We start from the raw sequence: 23,522 nt of genomic DNA on the forward strand, positions 1-23,522 counted from the left end.
AGATTTAGTAATTTACTCAAGGCAGATTTTCTTCATCCTTACTGTAAAATGCATTACGAAAAAAAAAATTTCCCGGACATCATGTCCAACCACAATTGAGAATTTGTTGTACACAAGCAAATTTTGGTCACCCAATGTCCAAATGTTATTTGCAGCCCTGGTATTACATGAGCAATTAATTAGCAGTGAAGAGATACAAGTGCACATGAGAAGATTAACAAACACACAATAATCATTAAAGCAAATACTGCACATAAGAAGGGGGATTTTCCACTGGCTGAGTGGAACGAAATAAGTGGAAAATGTTTTTCTCACACACCGCTGGCGCCTGGGGATGGGTTAAGGTCATGTGATGTGTAAGGCGGTCAGTTGTTTTTTGTTGACCGCCATTGCTTGACCTTTTTCTGCGAAAGTGCGTGTATTATTTACATTTGTTACGAATAGTTAGTCACGAATCATTAGTAAAGCATGCCGAAGGAAACTAGACGTTCGAAGAGGAGTTCTCGGGCGGTTAGGCGACTTGAGCCATACAACAAAAGCCCTAGTCAGCGAGGTAATAGTCGATCAAGTCAAGGATCAAGGCACGAAAGCCCGGAGCGCGAGGACCCTCCAAACCGAACCGAGGAACCGCCAAGTTGGGCAAAGGAGCTGTTGCAGCAGCAGAAACTGTATTCGAAAGAGTTAAAGAAGCTGAAGAACGAGATTGATGATGCGAAGCTTCGAAAACATGGCAAACTGAGCGATCCGGAGCCGGAGTTTCGCTTCGAGGGAAACAAAAAGCAGTACAAACTTAATCGCGACGTCTTGGATAAAATTGATAGGGCTAAGAATACGAGTGATGATGAGTCTAGGTCCGAGCTCCTCGAAGAAGGTGAGCAACTTCTTTTAGAACGGAATAAGCACATTTGTCTTGCCGATAAATATGGGTGGGACACGGTGGAATGTTATGCAGCCGAGCCGCTTGCTAGTGATTCTGGCGACGAAAAACGGATAAAAAAAGGCCATCAAAGAAAGCAAGCAACTCAGGGAGGAGAAACGAAAGGCAGCTGCAGCGAAGTGGAGACCGAAGAAGTCACCCCTACCACGAGGAGTTGATGGGTCGAAACGTGTGGTTGAAAAAACCCATAACTTCCGAACGGCGGGAATGTCGTCCAACGTGGCACGTGACCCCAAGCAGTTGTGTTTTCGCTGCGGTCGAAACGGCCATTACGCCCGGGATTGCCGGGCATCAGTCGCAAGTGGAAGTCCAGGATGGGGCCAGAACAATGGGCAATCATCTGGAAGTCAACAGTGATGCCCTGAACTTCCCCCTAGAAGAGAGTGTATATAGAGGATATCTTGAGTTCGAGAATGTTGATTTGCTTGTCCCACGGTTGTGAAAGGCAGATTGAGGGAGAATATTTCGTTTTGGCAGAACATTGGGGCTAACAGGTGGGTGCTGCGTGTCCTTCAAGAAGGCTATAGCTTACCATTTATTTCCCTTCCTCAGGAGGCATTTTTCAGGAACTATCCCAGTGCTGTCGAGGATAATGTTTTTGTTTGCACTGAGATTTCAAAGTTACTGTTGTCTGGTGCTGTAGTTGAGGTGAAAAGTCAGGACTTGGTGGTATGCAACCCATTGGGCGTTGTGAGGAACTCTGCACATAAACGCCGCCTAATCGTGGACTTGCGTTATGTCAACCAGTTCCTGAGGTCATGCAAATTTAAGTACGATGACATTCGCACAGCAGCAGACTTATTTCATGAAGGCGATTGGTTTTTTAAATTTGATTATAAAAGTGGTTATCATCACATCGAAATATTTCCTCAGCATTGCAAATACCTCGGATTTTCCTTGTTCTACAAGGGGCAGCTAAGGTTTTTTAAATTCACGGTCCTTCCATTTGGCTTATCAACTGGTCCTTACCTCTTCACCAAGATCCAGAGAGCACTCGTGAAACACTGGAGGGGTAAAGGCTTCAGATTGTTTACATATCTGGACGATGGAGCAGGTGCAGACCAGGACCGAGGTGAGGCAGTCAGGTTGTCAGCAGAGGTTAGGAGGGATGTTTTGTTGAGGGGCTTCGTCACCAACGAGGAGAAGAGTCAGTGGGAGCCAGTACAATGTGGTGAACTTCTGGGCTTTATAATGGATCTGCGATCTGGAACTTTCCAGGTTCCACCAAGGAGGGTTGATGCTTTGAAACAATTGATGAATGATACTATAGCTAAGAAATTTGTGGTTTCAGCACGACACTTGTCACGCATCACTGGTTCACTGGTTTCCATGGGTCTTGCCGTGGGCCCTGTAGCACGACTCTGGACTAGGGCACTCTACAGGGACATATGTCAAACAGTTCACTGGGACATACCTTTCTTGATATCTCCGGAGAGTCAAGCTGAAGTCCAGTTTTGGAAAGTTAATTTTGACACTGGTGGTTATCCTATATGGTCCCCTAGTCCGAAGGTAGAGGTTATTACTTACTCAGATGCAAGTGGGCAAGGTTGGGGTGGTTTTGCAGTGCAGTTGAGTGATAAGGTAGCCAGGGGCAGCTGGTCCCGTGGGGAAAGTGAAAAGAGTTCTACGTTTAGAGAGGTGACTGCCATCAGGCGTGTGCTGGAATCTTTTGCAGATGAAGTCAGGGGTAAAGATGTGCTCCATCGCACCGACAACAGGAATGCAGAAATTGTTTTGTCAGTGGGAAGCCGCATCAAGGAGCTGCACATGGAGGCTGTAGCAGTTTACAGGTTGTGCCGGGAACTTGGCATGCGCTTAACAGTTGAGTGGGTTAGCAGAGATGAGAACACGAGAGCAGACGAGCTGTCGAGGTTGGAGGATTCTAATGACTATATGTTAGACCCAGCTTGCTTTGATTACATTGACACCTTGTGGGGTCCCCACACCATTGATAGGTTTGCTAGCCTGAAGACGAAGCAGTTGGAGAGGTACTGCAGCAGGTATCATAACCCAGGTTGTGTGGCAGTGGATGCATTTACAGTTTCTTGGTCTCGTGAAGTTAATTGGCTTTTTCCTCCTCCATACCTGGTTCCACGTGTGTTGAGGCACATGTCAGCAGGAAGGGAGAATGGCACCTTGATAGTTCCTGAGTGGCGTTCAGCAAGTTGGTGGCCACTTCTGGTGGAGAAGAGTGGGAGCTGGAAGTCCTTCATTAGCCAGTCCATGCAGATTCAACCATACGAAGGGATCTTTCTATCAGGATCAGCATCTAGTGACATTTTCACAACGGGCGTTCCTTCCTTCTCCATTCTGGCACTCAAACTTTGTTTTTGACGGCATATGCTGAACATTCCTCTCGGTGAAACTACTATGATGAAGTCTGTTTTGGACCTCGTTTTCAGCTCTTGCGATCTTGAGCCAGCCAACATTGTCGTGTGGGAGTTGGATAGATGATGTGGCTCATGACTGGTCAGTTGTTGTTTTGACAAGAGAGCACGTTTGTGATTATGCTCTGGATTGACAGCCGCTAAATGTGAACACTACTGTGACTAGCAGTTTGTTGCCGTTATGGCAGAGCCGCCCCCAGCCGTGTTGGCCTAAGGGGTACCGCTAACACTGGTTAGCGGTGTATGCTGGCTGTATGTTAATGTGGATGTCTGTAAAGTTTTTTCGCGCGCTCTGTTTGCTGTTTTGGCAAAGTAGCCCCTAGCCGTGTTGGCCAAAGGGGAACATCATTCTAGTACTGGTTGCCAGTGTGCATGTGTTGGCTAGTTTGTAAAGTCTTATAAGTCTTGCTGTTAGGGCATGTTTTAACGAGTGTTATGGAGGTGATGATGTACGCAGTGTTTTACTCGGTACATTCTCTTTCAGTTTCCAGCCCTGTCCCGGAGGGTGTTAACTTATCTGGCTGGTTACGTGGGGAGACTATGACTCATCCTAGACTGAAGTATCTTGCGAAGTCTCTACCAGCGATCCTGATCCAGGACAGAGCACCGAAGATAGTCAGCACTTATGTCCGTGCTTATGAAGCGTGGCGAACATGGGCCGTCCAATGTGAGGCCACTCCCCTACCAGCGGATCCTACAGTGTTTTCCTTGTATTTGGTACATCTTATCCAGCAGGACCGTTCAGTCTCCTGTATTAACTCTGCTATCTATGGAGCTAGCTGGGTCCATAAGAAGAGCGGCTATCAGCAACTGAGTGACCATCCTCTCATACAGCAGGTGGCGGAGGCCGGAAGAAGGATCCTTGCTAAGCCCCCAAATCGCAGGAGGCCTCTGGAAGCCAGCCATGTTAAGAGTGCTATCCGTCGCCTCGAGCAAGGCCCTTTGTCTGATATGCAGGTAGCTGCTTTGTTCGCTTTGGGTTTCTTCGGCTTCCTTCGCTGGGACGATCTGGGTCGATTGACTGTGGACAATCTTCAGTTTGAGGATTCTCATCTTGCCATATTTCTCACACAGAGGAAGAATGATCAGTTTCGCCAAGGCTCGTGGGTTTTCATAGCTCGCAGCGATTCATCACCTTGCCCGGTTGCAGTGGTTGAGAAGTTTCTGAGGGTAGGCAATCATGACAGGAAGTCGCGGCTATTCAGGCGGGTGTTGTCCACAAAGAAGGGAATGAAGCTTAGGATAGATCCTATGTCATATAGCCGGGCAGCTGAGTTGATTAAGGCCGAGCTGCGGAAGGAGGGGCTAGATCCTGCCTCGTATGGAATTCATAGTCTGCGAGCTGGAGGCGCTACAACCGAGCAGCTTTTGGGGTCCCTGAGCGTCTGTTCCAGAGGCAGGGCGGTTGGTGTAGCGACAAGACACGGAATAACTATATTGAGGAGTCTTTGGAGTCCCTGCTTCTGGTTACCAGGACAATTCAAGACCAAACCTCATGAATTATAGGCGTGATCCCAAGCTGTTCAGAACCTTTTTTGTACTTATGAACTGATTTTTGCATTATCTAGTGCCCTTATGAGACTGTTTGACTTTGGCAAGGCTTGCTACTTGCACATTATGTTCCATTCTGTAAGCCTTGTGGATTTTGTTTTTGGAAATAGTATTTCTCTTAGTTTTTCACTCTATGCTTTGTGCCGTTGCGGTGGTTGGCTTGACATGGCTCCTAGGGGTGTGTGAGAGGGGTGATTTTCCACTGGCTGAGTGGAACGAAATAAGTGGAAAATGTTTTTCTCACACACCGCTGGGGTCTGGGGATGGGTTAAGGTCATGTGATGTGTAAGGCGGTCAGTTGTTTTTTGTTGACCGCCATTGCTTGACCTTCCCACCCACCCAAGAGTTTTTTTAGTTGTTCATTACACTTCTAAACGATTTTAGATTTTGTCTCGATTCTTAACTAGTTCATGTTTTGAAACTCCATGTATACTTGTAAAATTTGATAGCTGTTATTGTCTGAATAAAGGTCAGGCTTGCGGTGGTTGGCTTGACATGGCTCCCAGGGGTGTGTGAGAGGAGGTATGTTTTACATTTCTATTGTTCACTATTGCTATAACTGACAAAAACCAGAACATGCATCATGTTCTGCATGAGATAATTAAACATTCAGGTTTTTTCAGTTCTTGTCATTTCTGCACAAAAGCTACTTGCTGAAGACTCAGTGTTCTCCCTACATGTGCATGCAACAACTTAATGGGAGATTATACGTTTAGCCCAGATACTCAAGTTAGCTTGCACTCCGAGGAGACTGTAACAACAATCGCGAGCTTTGCCTCGCTTGTGTTTGGAATAATAATATTACAAAACTGAGGTATCACAAAACTTACATGTACAATGTAAGAGTTTACACCAGTGATTACAAATTACCTTTGTTACAGAAGTGTGTGCTTTACAATGGGCTTTACGATGTTTCCAGAAAGCTGCTCTCGATAAGTATTCATTGCAATGGCCACACCATAGTCTAGATTGCTTTCTCAAGCGAGACTGACTCCTCGAAGACATCTTGCAAATCGTGAACTACCGAAATTTTGTCATTTGCGCCGAACCAATATAACAAACAGGACAACACTGCGCATGTCAACATTCTTTTTGACCGAGAAGATACTGGGTTAGAGTAAACTACTTCAGCCAATCACCTACCGTTTTTGTAGAAGAAAGCCAATCAGTACATCTCGTCTACTGACGGGAACACGGCGGGCCCTTTTGTCGGCGTGATTAAAGGCCATTTCATTGTGATGTTTCCGGTTGTGAGCGTCCTTTTTTCAGTTCATTTATCCTTTTAGCTTCGTGATCGTTAACGTTCTTCATCCGCAAAATGGAAGATCAATACATTGTTTTGCTAGAGAGGGTTATCGCTGAAAACGTGCGTCTTCGAGAGGAGCTGGAAGCGCGCGACAACGAGCAGAAATGCATCCTCGCAGAACTCGGTGCAAAAATAGAGAGCTCTTCAAATTCAGGACAAGAGCGAGAAAGCAGGAAAAGAAAAAGGAAGACCCCTGTCCCTCAGCAGTGTCGTGTAAGTATATTTTTGTCTTGGTTTCCTGTTAAGCATGATCGCTTAGTTTGTTCTGTTCAAAAATTCGGCCTGTTCATAAATTTCGTGCCCTCCACGATCCGTGAGGTAGTAGATGACCACGTGCTCAGCATGGCCCACAGGCAGTCCAAGCTCACTACAAGAAATGCAGACGTGACTCTTGGTTTGAGTGGTGTAGTTTAACAAACGGTTATTTATAAAGGTTTGTATGAGATGTAATCGGTTTGCCTTAAAAGAGAGAAAAAATGTCAAGTGTATTACTGCTTTCTTTTAGCAGTGGAACACCAAAATAGCGCTAACTCGCCGAAAACTCTTCAAAATGGCCTGAGACGCTGGTAATCAACAAAGAATACAACAAGGCAATAAGGTAAGTCAATTTTATTTCAAAACATGACATTTTTTCGCGCTTTTAAGGCAAACCGATTACATCCCATACAAACCTTTATAAATAACCGTTTGTAAAACTATACCACTCAAACAAGAGTCACGTCTGCATTTCTAGTAGTGAGCTTTGGCCGCCTGTGTATGGCGGAGATATTTAAGAAATTTGATGCAATCTGTTGTAAAAAAAACTTGTGCCATCTGTGGTGTGAAGACGTTTCCCGACATTGCCTGGTCTCAATGAGAGAGTGGTGGTGTTTATTTATTTACTTTTTTTTTGGGGGGGGGGGATGATTTACCTAGTAAGTAAATAAGTGTATTACTTCACCAGAAGTTGCTCCCAACTTCGCAGAATATAACACATTTGTTGTTTTTATATTTGATATACCATACAGTTTATCATTTTCATGTAATTGTGTGTTTTGACCACAAAGTCATGGACAGTTCTCAATTCGAGAGCAGGGGGGTGAGAGCTTTCATTTCCTCCCAATGTCCTCTTTGCAGCCAACAAAGCATACTTTAGCTACATGTACTGTCTGGGAGTTCCTGTTTTTGGAAAAGTGCTAGATCACTTCAGGATACCAACATCAGCATTTTGCCTCTTTCATGTTTCTTTTCTTGCAATGCTTCAGGTGTCTATCATTCCAAAGGTGATGGACTTGCAATAATTATCTGCTTGCTGTTTTCAATGCTGATGCCACAACAAGGCATAATCTTTGATTGGGGAGGTCAACAAATTTTGCCATGAACATGTACTTGGTGCATGATCATGTGCGTGTCAAAGTTTCAAATTAGATCACTCTAATTGCACATCTACACGTACACTGTAAATTGTATGAGAAACTGGAATGGAAATACATGAAGAGCTGCACATTTACCATAGATCCATTTTTAATTTGTTTTTGTTTGTTTTGCCAGGTATCTGAGGTAATTACCACTAATTTTACTGCTTTGTGTTCTTTCTATCTGATGGTTATAGCAAGACTTCGGAAACATGTACAAAGTCCTTATGCAGAATGAAGCTTTTGAGGGCTTTAAGTTGGATGAGTGGTAAAGGCTGTTTCTTTGATAGTAGAGTTATTTCCTGGTTCCCTGTTGTTTGTTGGTTTGTTTGTACGATTTTTTCTGTATGTTTGTTTGTTTGTTTTACACAGTGAGAAATTGAATTTTAGCAAATATACATGTAGGACAACACAATTTCCATATGGCATATTACAGGAAAGATAGTGACACGTACCCTGCTATACATAAATATTGCATGTTTGCTCCACAATCCATGTGGGTGTAAAGGGGCATTGTCATGAGGATTTTGCTGTTTTAGGTCAATTCTGTGCTGAAATCATTACTTTAAGGCTTTACTCATAAACAAAATGCTTCTGTAAAGCTATGACGAAGATATAAAATGCATTTTATCACAGAAGGCTAACCATAATAAATTTCTTGAGGGTTTTTTAAGATATAGTATCAAAGTTTGAAAAAATTGGTCAATTTTTTCAAGTTTCAATCAATTTCCATCCTTGTCATCCATAGTGATAGGTGACAGGAAACAGTTTCAGAACCTTCAAATAGTCTTTAATAACAAAACCAGACTTAGTTTTGGAATTCAGTTGATGGAAAGGCACCTTCTAGCTTTTTATATAGTTGCCAAATAGCGTGACAATGCCCTTTTAAAAGCCCAGAAATTAAAGAGCATGTTTAAATGTTTTACCTAGTGCAATGTCTTGTGGGGAAATAAATATTTTGACTACAAGTATTAGACAAGGACACTACACTGTAGGAAACTAGGGCACTAAGATCAAGCAATGCACATATTGTGTATGTATTTGGCTCAGTTGCTAGTGTTACACACTCAAATCAACCAGATTAATGAAACACAAGGTTATATTTATTTCCAAAACTTCGAGCACATGCGTTTTCTCTCTTTTTCCCGACACCCTTTTGGGTTCATGAACTCGACAAAACATGTCACGCACTCTACACACTCCCCCGCCGAAAATGAAAGTGTTCTTCTAAATATTACAAAACTATTTATCAGGGTTCTCTGCAGCTACTGTAACTGTTGTTTGATATTGTCTCCTTCAGCACCTTGTGTGCTTTTGATTTTCTTTTTTTTTAATGTTTGAGTCTTATAAGAGGCTCCTCTCAAGCCCTCGAGTAGTAGACAGGTTGGAAACAGCATGGCCACACCCAGAAATACAGGGGTGTTCCCGGAGGAATAGCTGTGATAGCTGGAGCTTGAATGGCGTTAACGCGTGAACTGCTGAATCCTGGCTCAGCCGACTGGTACTGTGGGTTTCCCAGGGAGTTGTAAGTTAAGATCTGCGGCGGTCTCCTTTGGCGCTGCGGCCGAGTCCACATGTCCTGCTCAGCAATATCCTCTCCCTCTGATCCGTCATTGTCAGCACTTCCTTCATTTGCAAGTTGTATTTCGCTGGATGGCCCATTGGTGCCCTCAGTAGTCGCAGAATCCTCAATTGACTCTGAAGGCAAATCGCGTCCTGGAGACACTGAGTTTGAAGTTCTTACTTCAGTAGGTATTTCCTCTACAAGGTCCACACTACCGAAATCATCATCATCTTTCCCCGAATTCTGTAGGTCATTTCCCGAAACAGACAAAAGTCGTTTCTCTACTGCTGATTTTGGGGGTCGTGTACAAAATCCCAGATTTGGGGCATCTGCTTCCAAAGCGTCACAAGGCAGTAGTAAATTCCGGTGAAGTACTCTTGCGCGGCCACCTCCACTCTCGGGCTTCACTTTGTAGACTGGGCTTTGAGCCCCCATTCGTTTAACCACAACGTGGATAGCGCACTCCCAATGGGATCGTAATTTTCCGGGGCCACCGCGCTCTGTTAAATTTCTAACTAGCACCCGATCGCCTGGCTGAAGAACGCCACCTGAGACTCTCTTGTTGTAATATTGCTTGCCGCGCTCGGCAGTCTTCTTTGCATTCTGTTGAGCTATCCGGTATGCCTCCTTCATATCATGCTGCCAGTTTTGGACGTAAGTGTTATAATCTCCCTCTGCACTCTCTTGATTCAAATTGAAAATCAGGTCGATGGGCAGGCGGGGTGTTCTTCCAAACAACAAGTAATACGGAGCGTATCCTGTCGCCTCATGCTTCGTGCAATTGTACGCGTGGATCATCTTGTTGAGTGATTCATCCCACTTTCGTTTCTTCAAATCTGGGAGTGTTCGCAGCATAGACAATAGCGTGCGGTTCATCCTCTCCACTTGCCCATTCCCTTGAGGGTGGTAGGGGCTGGTGCGAGACTTGGAAACGCCAGACAACTTATGTAGTTGATGGAAGAGATTGTTCTCAAATTCTCCTCCTTGATCACTGTGTATACGGGCTGGGAATCCGAATCGTGGTACAAAGTCATTGTAAATCTTTTCAGCCACCGTTCGTGCTGTCTTGTTTCGGGTTGGGTAGGCCTGTGCAAACCTTGTGAAGTGATCTACTATCAGCAAAATGTATTCAAATCCCCGTTGGCTTTTCTCCAAATGAAGAAAGTCTATAGACACCATCTCAAAAGGGGCAGTTGTCGTAATGCTCTCCATTGGTGCTCTAGGGGAGGTTTGGGGCTTCTTTTGCTGGATGCAGTGACACTTGTTGGCGATGAAATACTCGATTTCCTCTTGCATGTAAGGCCAATAGAACCTAGATCTCGCTAAGTCCACCACTCGATCTGCACCCAGATGACCCATTTCAATGTGAAGCTCTTGGTAAACCAACTGTTTAAACTTTGTGGGTAATACTAGCTGCAATCGACTCTTAGTTTGGCGCCACAGAATCCCGTCCGCTGATATATGGAGTTTATTCCATGCTCTCAAGTAGCAAGATGTTGTACGAGTCTCATTTTTCCGCTCTCCTCCTGGTGGGGGATATCCCCGTTTCTTGTAGGCCAGGATTCGTGAGATGTCGGGGTCTTCCCGTTGAGCCCTTAATATTTCTTCTAAAGTAAGTTGGCGAAAAACCAAATCTGTAACGCCCGGTTCTGCGTGAGCAATGCCAACTCTTGCTGAAACTGCTGCCACCCAGGGTGTGGCGTCTGTTTCCTGATGTATCACTGCTTGACTTGTTGCACAAATTGCGTCCTTTTCCATTTCTGCAATACAGGTTTCCATGTATGCACTGAAATCTAGCGGTAGGCGGGATAGTACATCCGCATCAATGTTAGATTTGCCAGGCCGATACTTGATGTTAAAATTAAAATCTGCCAGTTCTGCCACCCACCGGTGCCCTACTGCAGACAACTTAGCTGACGACAGAATGTAAGTTAGTGGATTGTTGTCGGTGTAAACAGTGAAGAAGGTGGAGTAGTACAAGTAATCACGGAACTTCTCAGTTACTGCCCATTTGAGGGCAAGGAACTCCAGTTTTCCCGCGTGCATGTGGTAATTTTTCTCTGCTGGAGTTAGTGTCCTAGAGGCATAACCTAGAACTCTGAGCTCCCCGTCCTGTTCTTGATACAATACAGCTCCAAGTCCCTCTTGTGAGGCGTCTGTGTGAAGTACAAATGGCTTCGTAAAGTCGGGAAATGCCATCACTGGAGGAGAAGTTAGTCGGTCGACCAGCATGTCAAGCCGCTTCTGATGTTCCTCTGTCCATGTTACCTTATGATTATTAGCCAATAGATCAGGGCCAGCCATTAGATCGTACAGGGGCTTAGCTATGCGTGAGAAATCCTGGATGTATTGCCTGTAGTAACTCAGGAATCCCAGCAGTTTACGCACATCACCCACTGTTGCTGGTTTTTGTTTCGCCAAGTTGTGTACGGCGGCCGTGTCCTCTGGGTCTAGAGAGTAGCCATCGCCAGAAACAACCCGCCCCAAATATCTAACTTGTCGTTGGAAGAGCTTGCACTTTGATGGCTTTAACTTGATCCCATGTTCCTGCAGTCGACGCAGGACTTGTTGGACATCCTGAACGTGTTGCTCAAAGGTTGTACTATACACCAAGACATCATCCAGGTAGGGGATACAGATGTTGTCACGTAAGCCATCTAGACATTCATTCATGCACCTTTGGAATGCCGCCGGTGCATTCATTAGCCCGAACGGTATTCTATTCCATTGATACAATCCCCAGGGGGTCACGAATGCAGTCAGGGGGCGGCTTTCTTCTGTCATAAAGCCTTGGTGGTAGGCCTTCCCTTGGTCCAGAACTGTAAACCATCTGTTGCCGCCTAGGCCATTTAAGATATCCTGTATACGGGGAATCGGCTGTCGTTCTGGATATGTTTTCTTGTTCAATTCTCGATAATCAATACAAAGTCGCAGACTTCCATCCTTTTTGCGAACACAGACCATGGGTGAGGAGTAAGCCGAACGGGACTTGCAGATCCAATTTCGATTAATTAAGTCTTCTAAGTACTCTTTCACTTCCCCATAGAGTGGCTTGGGGATGGAGATATAGTTCTTCTGTACTGGCTCATTGTCCTTTAACTGGATATCCAGCACCAAGTTCTCCACGCAGCCAACATCATCGTCGTTTCTTGCAAAGGCTCCAGCTTCTTGCCGTAGCATTTCGTGGACGATCAATTGTTCATTGTCTTCTAGCTGACTCAAGTCAACTGGTGGCTCCCATCCATCTTGTTCCTGACCAGGATGCGAGGTAGCTTCAGGGTAAGAATCCTCGTCTCCTCGAGAGTACGAGTCGGGAGTGTTTGGAATTGGTAGAACTGACTTTACCAGGTGTATCCGGCCCAATTCTGTTCTGCGCTTTAACAAGATGTTTCTGTCTGTATTGTTTTGGACCACGACGGCCACGTGACTAGAGGTTCCCGGGGTTATTTTAGTAAGTTCCTCGCCCAATTCCAGTCCGTCTGGGAGCTCGCTGTCTTCCTTGGGCTCAAATATTACTGGCATCCCCTCTGGAACTGGTCCGAGGTGAGTTTGACACTTAACTGTCGTTGCCTCTCCTTTTGGCAGCATAACATCTCTCTTTCCGACTTTAACAGCTGCAGTACCGGTATCCTGTGTTCTTGACTGGATCAGATTGATCAGGGTACCTATGCGAGTATGATGAATTGAAGGGAATGACTGCTGAATGATGTTACTTGCCGCTTGGTGGTGTCCACCATATTGAGCGAGGATTTCTTCTATAACATTGAAGCCAATGATTGGGTACTCTTGTTCCTTTTGTCCCATCAGTACTGGAACTGTCAGCTCATGAGCAGTTGTATCGTCCCCAGCCAACTTAAACCCGATCTCAATCCAACCGTCAAATGGAATGTTTGTCCCATTCATCGCTTCCAAATTCAGCTCTTCTCCTGCTCCCAACAACTCTTCAACATTTCTTAACACCTCCTGCGGTAAGTGAGTTTGTTGCCACTTCCTTGACACAACACAAACCTGGGAACCTGTATCCCATAATGCCTCCACTTCCTTTCCCTGCATTAGGCATTTTACCACGCACCTCCGTCCCACGATTTTTGTCAGTCCAAGCTGCTGCCTTGGCGTCAGGTGGCAGGGAAACGTCGTGTTCAAATCATGGCCATCATCTCCGGCTGCTTTCTGTTTCTCAAGTTCCTGTATAGCCATGCAAACTGGTTTATGCACAGCTCTGTATTTTACTTGACATTCTTTTGAATAATATCTATTGGTCTTACAGGCTCCGCCGCGGTTAAGTGGTACATGGTCTGTGCTTTGTTTTCCACACTGCACGTAACGGGACTGATTTTCTTGCCTGGTCACACCCTGTCCCATGGACGTGACCTCTGGCCGTTTCCCTGGAATTCTGCTGGAGAGCGTCGGCTGAATTGGGCATTACACTCGCGTACATAATGGCCACTCGCCCCACACCTGAAGCAATGGTTGCACGGCCATCCATTCCCACTTTGTTGGCAGGTCCTACACCGTGGGGGTTGTCTCATAGGCTGTTGTGTGAGGGGGGTTTGAACCCGGAGTGGGACCCGAACTCTCTCTTTGACTGCGGCCACCTCTGCCTTGAGCTCCCTTAGTTCTTTCATGAGACCTTCCTCCACCCCATTATTCTTTGTCTCCTGCTTGTCTCCTCCCTTTTGAACAGTATTTACCTTGGGGGTTAGCTGTGAACCGAATTTCTGTGATCGCTCCAGTTCGTCACTGAAACACACATTTAATTTCTCGAATAGTTCTTCATCGCTTATAAATTTCTTTTCCAAGTAGGGCTTCATTTCGATCTTGATATTCTCATTTTGCAGGCCAAGGGAAAAACTATGGATAAACATGCCATGTACTAAGGTAGGATCATATTTCAGGTCCGAGTCAGTTTCTTGAGATGCAAACAAGATCTTCTGTTTCAAATCGAGAAGGCGGATCAAGAATTCTTGAGGTTTTTCCTTTGGCTGTTGGACAGTTGAGCTCAACTGATGATATAGTTCGGTTGCTGTTCTCTCCTGATAATGAGAACGCATAATTCTCCTCAATTTGGCCAGTGTTAAATCTACCTTACCCTCCAAATAACTTCTTAGGCTTAACGCCGGATTTATCGCTTTTATCACAGCCTCTTTGATTTCATCCTCTGTATAGTCGTTCTTTAACCCATTCTCAATTTGATGTACTAGCGAGGAAAAACTCAAACGATCCTTCTGCGACGCGTCGCCAATCTGGCCCGAAATCTTGAAGTCGCGTTTGAATTTTGAAATTGACACCGCGGGATTTTGCTCTATTTTGACGGTCGCCTTACTATTTTCAGAAGCTTTCGGCGGTTCCGTTTTCTGTTCCGGTACAAATTTTCCCTGCATACTTAGAGATGACGACAACACTTTGAGCTTCTCATTATCTAATTCTTCCGTTTCGAGGTATTTATTTAGAGCTCGGATAAAAACCAACCTTCCCTTGCTCTCAGGCGGTACAGTAATGTTCAGCCCACTACAAACTTCTTTAAGCCTTTCCTCGCTCAAGGAACACAACGCGGCCTGAATTTCGATCTGCAGACTCTCGGTGTCCATCATACTTCCAAGAAATAATCTTTCGTACTCACCAATAGTGTAATCAGCCGTTCACAAAAGAAATGCGACACTTTACGTCAAGATCAGTCCGCCGTCGACAGCAATCGACCACAACCAACTCGCGCTCGACGAATCAATCAAGCGTGCCAATTACTTTGTCCTTCACAACCCAAGGCAGTTCTTCGTCGATGATAAGCCTCTTCGGTCCAATCCTGGCAGGATCGCCAATGTTACACACTCAAATCAACCAGATTAATGAAACACAAGGTTATATTTATTTCCAAAACTTCGAGCACATGCGTTTTCTCTCTTTTTCCCGACACCCTTTTGGGTTCATGAACTCGACAAAACATGTCACGCACTCTACACTAGAGCATAAAAGCAATGTACAGAAAGTCGTGCACTGGACTCCAGTTGGAATATCAGATTTTTCTTTGCTTTGCAGTCCATGCTTGGGACAAACTGAGCATGACATTCCCATTAGAAATGATTCAGTAAATGTATGTATAATTTTAAATAATGGATGCACATTAAATTTTTGGCCTTGCAAAAAGTTCCTCTTGACCAAACTTAACATTGAATTTCTTTTATATTGTTTTTTTTTTGTAAAAACTTTTGATAGCTCTAAATCAGAAACCAATGAAGAAGTCACAAAAACAGTTATGGATGCAATTGTGGCTGACCACATGGGAACTGAAAAGTGTCCCTGGTCTGTAGCTGAGATGAAAGGTATGAACAATGAATAAGAGTTATTTGCAGGATTACAAAGAGGGCTTTTAAAGTCTGCCCTTTGACCAGAATTTGCCCACACATCCAGAGATTGTACATTCTGCTTTCAGTATTTTATTGTGGGTTACTGGTATATTGGTTATTCTCCAGCCTCCATTTTGCATGGAAATATGCTCCGATACTTGTTCGCAGACATCTGTTCCAAGAAGTGAACAGTTTTCCAAGAGCATACAGCATAGCTTGAGGAAAACTGTGAACTTTGTGGTACAAATAATGTCCAAGGACATATATCTGAGCATTTTTTCATGCCAAATGGAGGTTGTTGAGTTTATTACCCTTCTTTAATATTTCTGCATTTTACATGTGCAATATCAATCAAATATTTCCCAAGTTTCACTGCACATGGAATATTCAGTCACATGACACATTTACATTTAAACCAATCACACATCAGCAAAAACATTTGATGGATTATTAAAACAATTATTACTATTGAGTGAATGAAAATTTTTAATTCTCCCATTACACTGTACTGATGGTGTAACATTTTCTCCTAAGGTGCTGGTGCCACATATTTGAAAAGTCTACATGATGCTTCAATGAGAGCAAAAAAGGGAAGCAAGAGGCTCACAAGAATCTCTGTCGGAAGCAGGGGAGAGTGAGAGATGTAAGTTTCTGTTGTAATATGCCGTAATTACCTTTTCAGTACAATCTCTGTAAACTTATGAATGTTAGGCTAACACCGGTAACTCCTGTTATTAGGCATTTCTTGAGTTTTAAACATGGCTCAAAATTAACTCTGGCAAGGTTGCAAAATGTGAGTTATTTCTAGTTAGAGAATGTCTGCAAGTAAAATTTTTGCCTTTCAAAACTGTAACTCCTGAGAATTTGTGGACATTAATATCTATTAACAAGCTATTCTGAGATACATGAATATGATACATATAATACTATTTTATAAATTGAATTGGATTTGTCAATTGTCAGGTGGCTCAAAAAAGTTTCCAGCCCTTAGATTTGGATGGGTTATTATGACCACTCTCCATCACTTGATGCTACAATCATGGTACATGTATAAGAATACTGCCTAATCATTGGTGACCACATTGTTATTTTTGTGACACAATAAGTTACCATAGCAACCTCCTAAAAAACACTCTTAATTTGATAAGCATGATAAGATGCAACTTTTGACAAAGTTAAAAGAAATTCTGTGGACAGGGTTCACAGCCACCACAAATTTTTTTGAAAATTTAAGGTTCCTGTGAACCCGACCTTAACTGTAGCATCAAGTGATAAAGAATGTTTATAGAAACCCATCAAAATCTAAGTGTCCGAAACTGCGTTGAGCCATCTTTAATGATCACACATGCAAATATTTTTATTAGCTTAGTAATCTTATAGCGGTAATCAACTAGTAAAAGATTAAAATCTCAATGATTTGGCTCTCTGTTAGATGAATATTATCTACTTTTGTTGATTTTTGAGCTTTTTCTTTGATTGCTTAGAAAATCCAGAGGAGATTTCAAACCCAAAAGACCATGCCTTGGTCAGGGGAGAAGAAAGCTTTGGTGGAGCAAGCTGTTGGAAGTTCCCCATACACCAGCTGTGACGAGTCAGACTTTTCAGATGATGAAAATGGACAACCCAAACTTTCTGGGTATCTTGTCAAAAAATTGCCTTGGGAAAGGTCAGCATTGACAAAAGTAAAAAAAGCTCTTGATGATGCGCATATTAAAAGCCTAAATGTGCGAGCAAGAGTGAACATGGTGGCAAGGCGATTTCATTCAATGCCATGTACAAAGCCCCGACCTATTGATGGTCTGGAATGGGCAGTGAGGCCTGAAGACCCAGCAACATTTACTAGCCCACTTTCAGCCCTCCAACACCTACAATATCATCTCACAATACCCCCGGCCCGTCCTCAGCTACCCTCCAACACCTAGAACTCCATCCCACAGCAACCGACTCTTAGGAACAGGAAGGTCATCTGACACCTCAGCAAAGAGGAAAAAAGTGCCAAAATCAAAGAAAGACACTGTGCGTAGGCCCTTAAAAAGAGCTGCCACTTCTCCAGAGTACTAAGTTTGTTGAACATTAATGGCATTGACTACAATGAGCACCCTTGAGTTTATTCTGGGAGAACCCCAAAGTTGCAAAGATTGGTCAATTTCAGGAAGACAGCAGTACACCAGTTTCAATATTTATAAGTAAATGGCTCACATAGTTTTGTTTGAAGTGCACAAGTTTATCTTTTTAATGTTACAGTTAAGAAATATTTGAAAAGAAAGCTCACTAATCAAAAAAGGACAGTGCGCATAGGCGACTTTGCCGTGAGTTGACACTTGCCATGTTTACTAAGTTTATTTAATATTAAATTATTACGGAAATTGTACTTTGTAATTTTTAGTGATACTGTTAAGAAATGTTAGAAAAGAAAGCCCGAAATCCAAAAAAGTACAGAACCTGTAGGCCACTACAGCGACTTAGATGAGAGCGATTAAAACAATAATTATTGTAGTATCTATCAATTGAAATGAGAAAACGGTTTATAATTTTTGTTTCCCTCTGTTCTATTTTGAAGATACTGGAAGAAGGGTTATGACTTTTATACATAGATGTATATAGATATTTTTAAGATATTTTTTTGACATGACAAGAGGTTCACAATTTCGTCTTTTTAATATAATATTACAGTATTTAGTAACCCAGAAGTTCTTGCGAGCAGATTTCTTAAAAAAATAAATCATTTTGAAGAAGTAACATGTGTCGCTTTAATAAGCATAACATTGGGATTAAACTGTCTTTACGCCAGGTGTAAAATTAGCGTAAGGAAGTACCGTGTCTTTACTGTCGCTTTACACGCACCTTTAAGCGTAAAGTTGACATTACACTACCTTTACGCTAAATTTAAAGGCGGCTTAAAGAGTCTCATTACAGCAACTTTACATATACGTAAAGGTAGCGTAAAGCTTGCCTTTACGTAACGTAAAATGTAACGTAAAGTTGTGTAAATGAGAACTTTACGTTAGCTTTACTCCAAGTTTAAAGGCGGCTTAAAGAAGTCTCATTACACCAACTTTACACAGATGCATAAAGGTTGCGTAAAGCTTACCTTTACGTAGTGTAAAGGTATCGTAAAGTTTCGTAAATGAGAACTTTACGCTAGCTTTAAGTCACCATTACGCCAACTTAAATTTGATTGTTCGTGCTGTGAATGTTGCGTGCAGTTAGACAGGCCTTGAAAATGTTATTCGGTTTTAAGTACCCTAGAGGACTTAGTGATCATAGTTGGATCAAATTTCTTTAGTTATGAGTAATGCACCCCTTTGTTTTGTTTGGTTTTAGGTTTTGTGAATGGCACCCATCCTTACAAAATATTTCGGTTTAAATTGACCAAACATACCCGCAGTTTATTGACATTCAAGCCAACCCTCCGCCTACACAGCCCACAGCTTATTATACCAAACAACCCTCTACCCACACAAAAATATTATTAAGAAGTCTGCATTTCCGTTTTACAGTGCTCGATACATAAAAGTAGAACGCGATATATGCTGAGTTAGTAAAATGCAAAGACTACGCTTTCGTCCTTACAAGCCTTGTTTCTAAGATCACTGAAAAAACTATTAAATATTTTGAAGTTAAAACAGTATTTTGTTTATTTTCTTACAGCTGAATAGAGCCTCAATCGAAAGCCCCTATATATTATGGAAGAAGAAATTATCCCCTACTCAAATTATGAGTCATTTACTTTCATGGAAAACTGAATCGCAGAATAAAAAACCCGCAGTATAACACACGCACTACCCGCGTGTTTTCAGTAGAATGTGCGCTGAGATCACTATCGTCAGAGTGTGACTGTCCCTGCCATAAGTGTTTCCTAGGGGCAGAAAAGTCAGGTTGATTATTTCGGCTGAAAAATCGGTCTCTACGTGTGCAGCCATCATAATCTACTTCACATACGTATATCATAAATGCATTCGGAGACCAATTAATCCTTTTTCTCTGAATAAATAGCGCGAGGCTTGTCTAGTCTGTAAAGTTCTTTCATCGTAGAAGAAGCCGAACTAAAACTGATCACTCAACTATTTTACCCGAAAATGAACTCCCAACATAATTTTTTTATAAAAAAAAAAACACATAAAAAGTTAATATACAGAATAAATCCAACGTCTGACTAAACGTTCATAATTTAACTGAATAAAGCTGCCGCGATCAGATTAAACAAAAAAAAAAAAGACTAAGAAAGTCTAAGAAGAGCCCTTGAACCCAGGAGTAACATTTCATAATATAGTGAGGCTATTGAGCGTGCTTAGTAGGACGTTTTGTTGTCAGCGACAATGATAGGCACCTGAACATCCTGAGCGGGTGATGATATCCGTTTAGGTCGTCTTGAGAAAAATATCTATTATGTGTATATTTTCGAAAACTTCCCGCAGCTTCATGAATGTTTAATAGGGCAGACAGTAGTGTCTACTAAAGTCCAAATATAGGAAAAGCTTGTTCCGCATTCCAATCAGTTTCACTCCCTGAGTAAATAAAAAGACCATAAAAATCATTTAAATCGAAAGTTGCCCTGAAAAGGAAAATAATTAATTTGTTCCAGATAATATACTTTCTTGCTATCACTACGAAAACATAAAAATGTATCCTCTTGAATATATGCTCAGTTCACTCCCAATTGGACTGAGAAGAAAAAAGGACTTTTATACTGCAAGCGACAGAGATGTCAATGAATCAAAACATAAATTATGTTAAAAACGTCACAACAGGCTCCTCTTCCGAGAAATGTCTTAATGGAGCAAACTTTATTAAAGCAGAAATAATAATTATGAGTATTCTCTTAAATATATGCTCAGTTCACTCGCAATTGGACTGAGAAGAAAAAAGGACTTTTATACTGCAATCGACAGAGATGTCAATGAACCAAAATATAAATTATGTTAAAAACGTCACAACAGGTTCCTTTTCCGAGAAATGTCTTTAAAGGAGCAAACTTAATTAAAGCAGAAATAATAATTATGAGTTTGAAAGTTTTCTTCCTCGTCTTTGGCCACTCATACAGATATACAAACAGAATGCAATAAAAGTATAGTAGTTGACTTAAGCCAAAGTGCACTTCTTCTCTCAGTACACTCTTTACTAAAGCTTTCTTAATGGGTCTCGTGCGGCGATTGTTTATTCATTGGAAAAAGCTAATTTTAAGAAGGGCAGGTGAACCCGCCCTTGATTGAAGTTACTAGTACTCACAATCGGCTGCGATGAATAATAAGATTTTAGAGGAAATAAAACAGTTCAGAATTATTCTCTTTTTCTCACAAGTTTTCCCACAAACTCATGAAAATAACATAAAAAAGACATTTGAATGTAATCGTAACTTTCGAAAATTTCAGTCCAATATTTGATTCCGACTCTGAAGTCTAAATTTGGTTTTCACCTCGCCGCTATGCTAATGAAAGATAATGAAAATCCGGCACGTATTTTACAAACTGAATTTGACAAACTTCATTCAAAAAGAAAGAAGAAAAACAGTCATTGAAATATTATAAGATATCAGCGATGGAAAAATTACAGAAACTTCTCCTGTTGATCTTGATTTTGTGAGGATAGAAAAAGGCATAGACTTGACGTGGTATCAGCAGATAAAAGGGTGCGGTAATTTTAGTATCAAGCAAACAAAACGAATTCTTAAGAATAATTTCTGTGAGCAGCTGTTCATCATTAAAGGGGACCATGTCCATCAGCCCGAGAACGGTGCTGGAGACAGTACACTAAACATCTCTGTGGCAACGCTCACAGCAGTTTTCTTTACGACCACAGAATGGAAGTCTCGTACATCGTTAATCTCGTCTTGAACGCCTTCAAATCCTTCACCACCATCAAGTCCAAGACTTCACGCGATAAGGACAACTTCATCCTTACCGGCTCCTTTCAAAGTCCTTGACTGACTGGTTGATTGCCTTGCTGACGGACTGTTGACTGACTGGTTAATAGACTGGTGCCTGACTGGCTAGCGACTGGCGACTGGCTAATTAAACGGTTGTCTTATACTGGCTGGCTGACTCACTGGTACCTGACTGGCTGACTGACTTGTTGACTGACTGGCTGACTGACTGATTGAGTTAATGGCGACTGACTGTCTGACTAATTGGTTGAGTGTCTCACCGGCACCTCAAGGCTATCTGATTGGCTAACTGATTTACTGACCGGCTAACTGATTGGCTAACTGACTGGGGAACTGACTGGCTGACTCACTGACTCACTGACTCACTGGTACCTGACCAGCTGAGTGACTGGTTGACTATCTGGTTAACTGACTGGTTCACTGAAGGACTTATTGCTTACTGACTGGCGTATGACTGGCTGAGAGACTGGTTCACTGATCACTCGCACCCGACTTGTTTTTAAGCCTGAGTTGAGCTCTACAAGAGCTCGCACTTTTCACTTTTTGGCCAAATTTTGCAAAACACATCGCATTTCAGCTGGATTTTAATGTTTTCTTAAAGATTTCAGGCCCATGAAATGAAAAAATTTAATCTCGGCTTGTTTGCATATACTTTCTGCAAATAGTGTTTTGCAAGCAGTTTCTGACCTTATCGCTGGTTTGTTAGCTCAGCCATTATATATCCTACTTATTGTCATTCGGTCCAAGCAAAACACCGCAGACGGCGATACCTTGGCATCCACCCCACTACTGGTCATGATATGTATTCTGTGCACCGCTTCACATCTCGGCGTCATGGCTTTGAGTCTGGACAGTTTCCTGACTGCTCATCTCCATCTCAGATATCAGGAGCCTTGTTGGTGCAATGATCTTATTAGGGACCTTGAACAGTTAGGACGGCAACGCCAAGAAAGACGTCGATTAAAACATGAATTTCTATTTTTAATTAGAATTTGGGAAATGGCTGCACGTATTTACCATCTCATACGGCGCCACAACTCAACCTCAACATAACGTATAAAAGTAGCGTTGAGTTCTAAATGGAAATCAAAATAATTTGCCATCACGGTTTCGGTTCAAAGACGACGCAAAGTTTGGTGATTTCACGTTGTTGTTTTGCAAAGGACGGCTAAGAAATGTTCTAAGTTTGAAAATACACGTGCTGAGCTATTGTTCTGCTAACTGGTTCTTTTGGTTTTTCCACGTCCTCGTTGCCGTCGCCGTCGTGGTTTACTTAAGGTCTCTAATGTGGATATCAGGTGTTGGTATTTCACTAGTTTGGACTTGGAGGAAGGCATGAACAGCTTTCTGCTGTGTCGCAATAATTTGGAGTCTTTGTTTCGTTTACATCACAATTGTTAATTTTAGATTATATCGAGCTATAAAATGGCACAGAAACCAACTTTACGCTAACTTATAGGTACAGCAAGTAGCACAGCATAGCCAGAAAGAAAGTGCTACAAAGCCAAGAAAATCTGCAGTCAGTACACTGTATGTATATCTTGTAGTTTTAGTTTGTTATTTGTAGCATGATTTTCATTGTAAGACGTGTAAGTGCAGACAATTACCTTCTCTAATCCTTACTGATTCCTGTTATTTACTGTTGAAGGATAAGACCAATCCGTCAAACCATTATGGACGAACTGCGGAACATATTCCCATGCAAGTCGTAACCAAAGAAAACCGGAAAGAAAAACTTTGTTGATTGGATTAAGGGTAACCTCGTTATTAAATGATGGATTTTTATCGCAAAATATTCATCATCTAAAATGGTCTCAATCGTTCGTTCTTGTCATTAATACTGGGGACCTTAAGCAAACCACGACGGCGACGGCAACGAGGACGTGGAAAAACAAAAGATCTAATTGGCAGAACAAAAGCCCAGCACGTGCGTTTTAAAATTTTGTACATTTCTTTTTCACCAAAATTTGCGTCGTCTGCTAACCGAGACCGCGATGACAAATTATTCGTCGTCTGCTAACCGAAACAGCGACGACAAATTATATCAATTTCCATTTGGAACTGTACGCTACTTTTATACGTTATGTTGAGGTTGAGGTGTGGCGCTGTACGAGACAGTAAACACATGCAGTCAATTTCCAATTCTTATTAAAAGTTG

At 42.4% G+C, this 23,522-nt stretch overlaps 2 pseudogenes across 1 annotated transcript; both read left to right on the forward strand.

Annotated features, from left to right (window-relative positions):
- Positions 1 to 333: 333 nt before the first annotated feature.
- On the forward strand, positions 334 to 1,350 carry LOC148721338 (uncharacterized; annotated as a pseudogene).
- A 4,441-nt stretch (positions 1,351 to 5,791) lies between these two features.
- On the forward strand, positions 5,792 to 17,402 carry LOC148721339 (uncharacterized; annotated as a pseudogene). Its single transcript, XR_015992473.1, has 5 exons — positions 5,792 to 6,394; positions 7,773 to 7,843; positions 15,350 to 15,456; positions 16,015 to 16,123; positions 16,965 to 17,402. The product of XR_015992473.1 is annotated as an uncharacterized LOC148721339 (transcript).
- The last annotated feature ends 6,120 nt before the right edge of the window (positions 17,403 to 23,522 follow it).

The sequence above is a fragment of the Stylophora pistillata genome, chromosome 10 (genome assembly GCF_964205215.1).
Source record: "Stylophora pistillata chromosome 10, jaStyPist1.2, whole genome shotgun sequence".
Lineage (NCBI taxonomy): Eukaryota > Metazoa > Cnidaria > Anthozoa > Scleractinia > Pocilloporidae > Stylophora > Stylophora pistillata.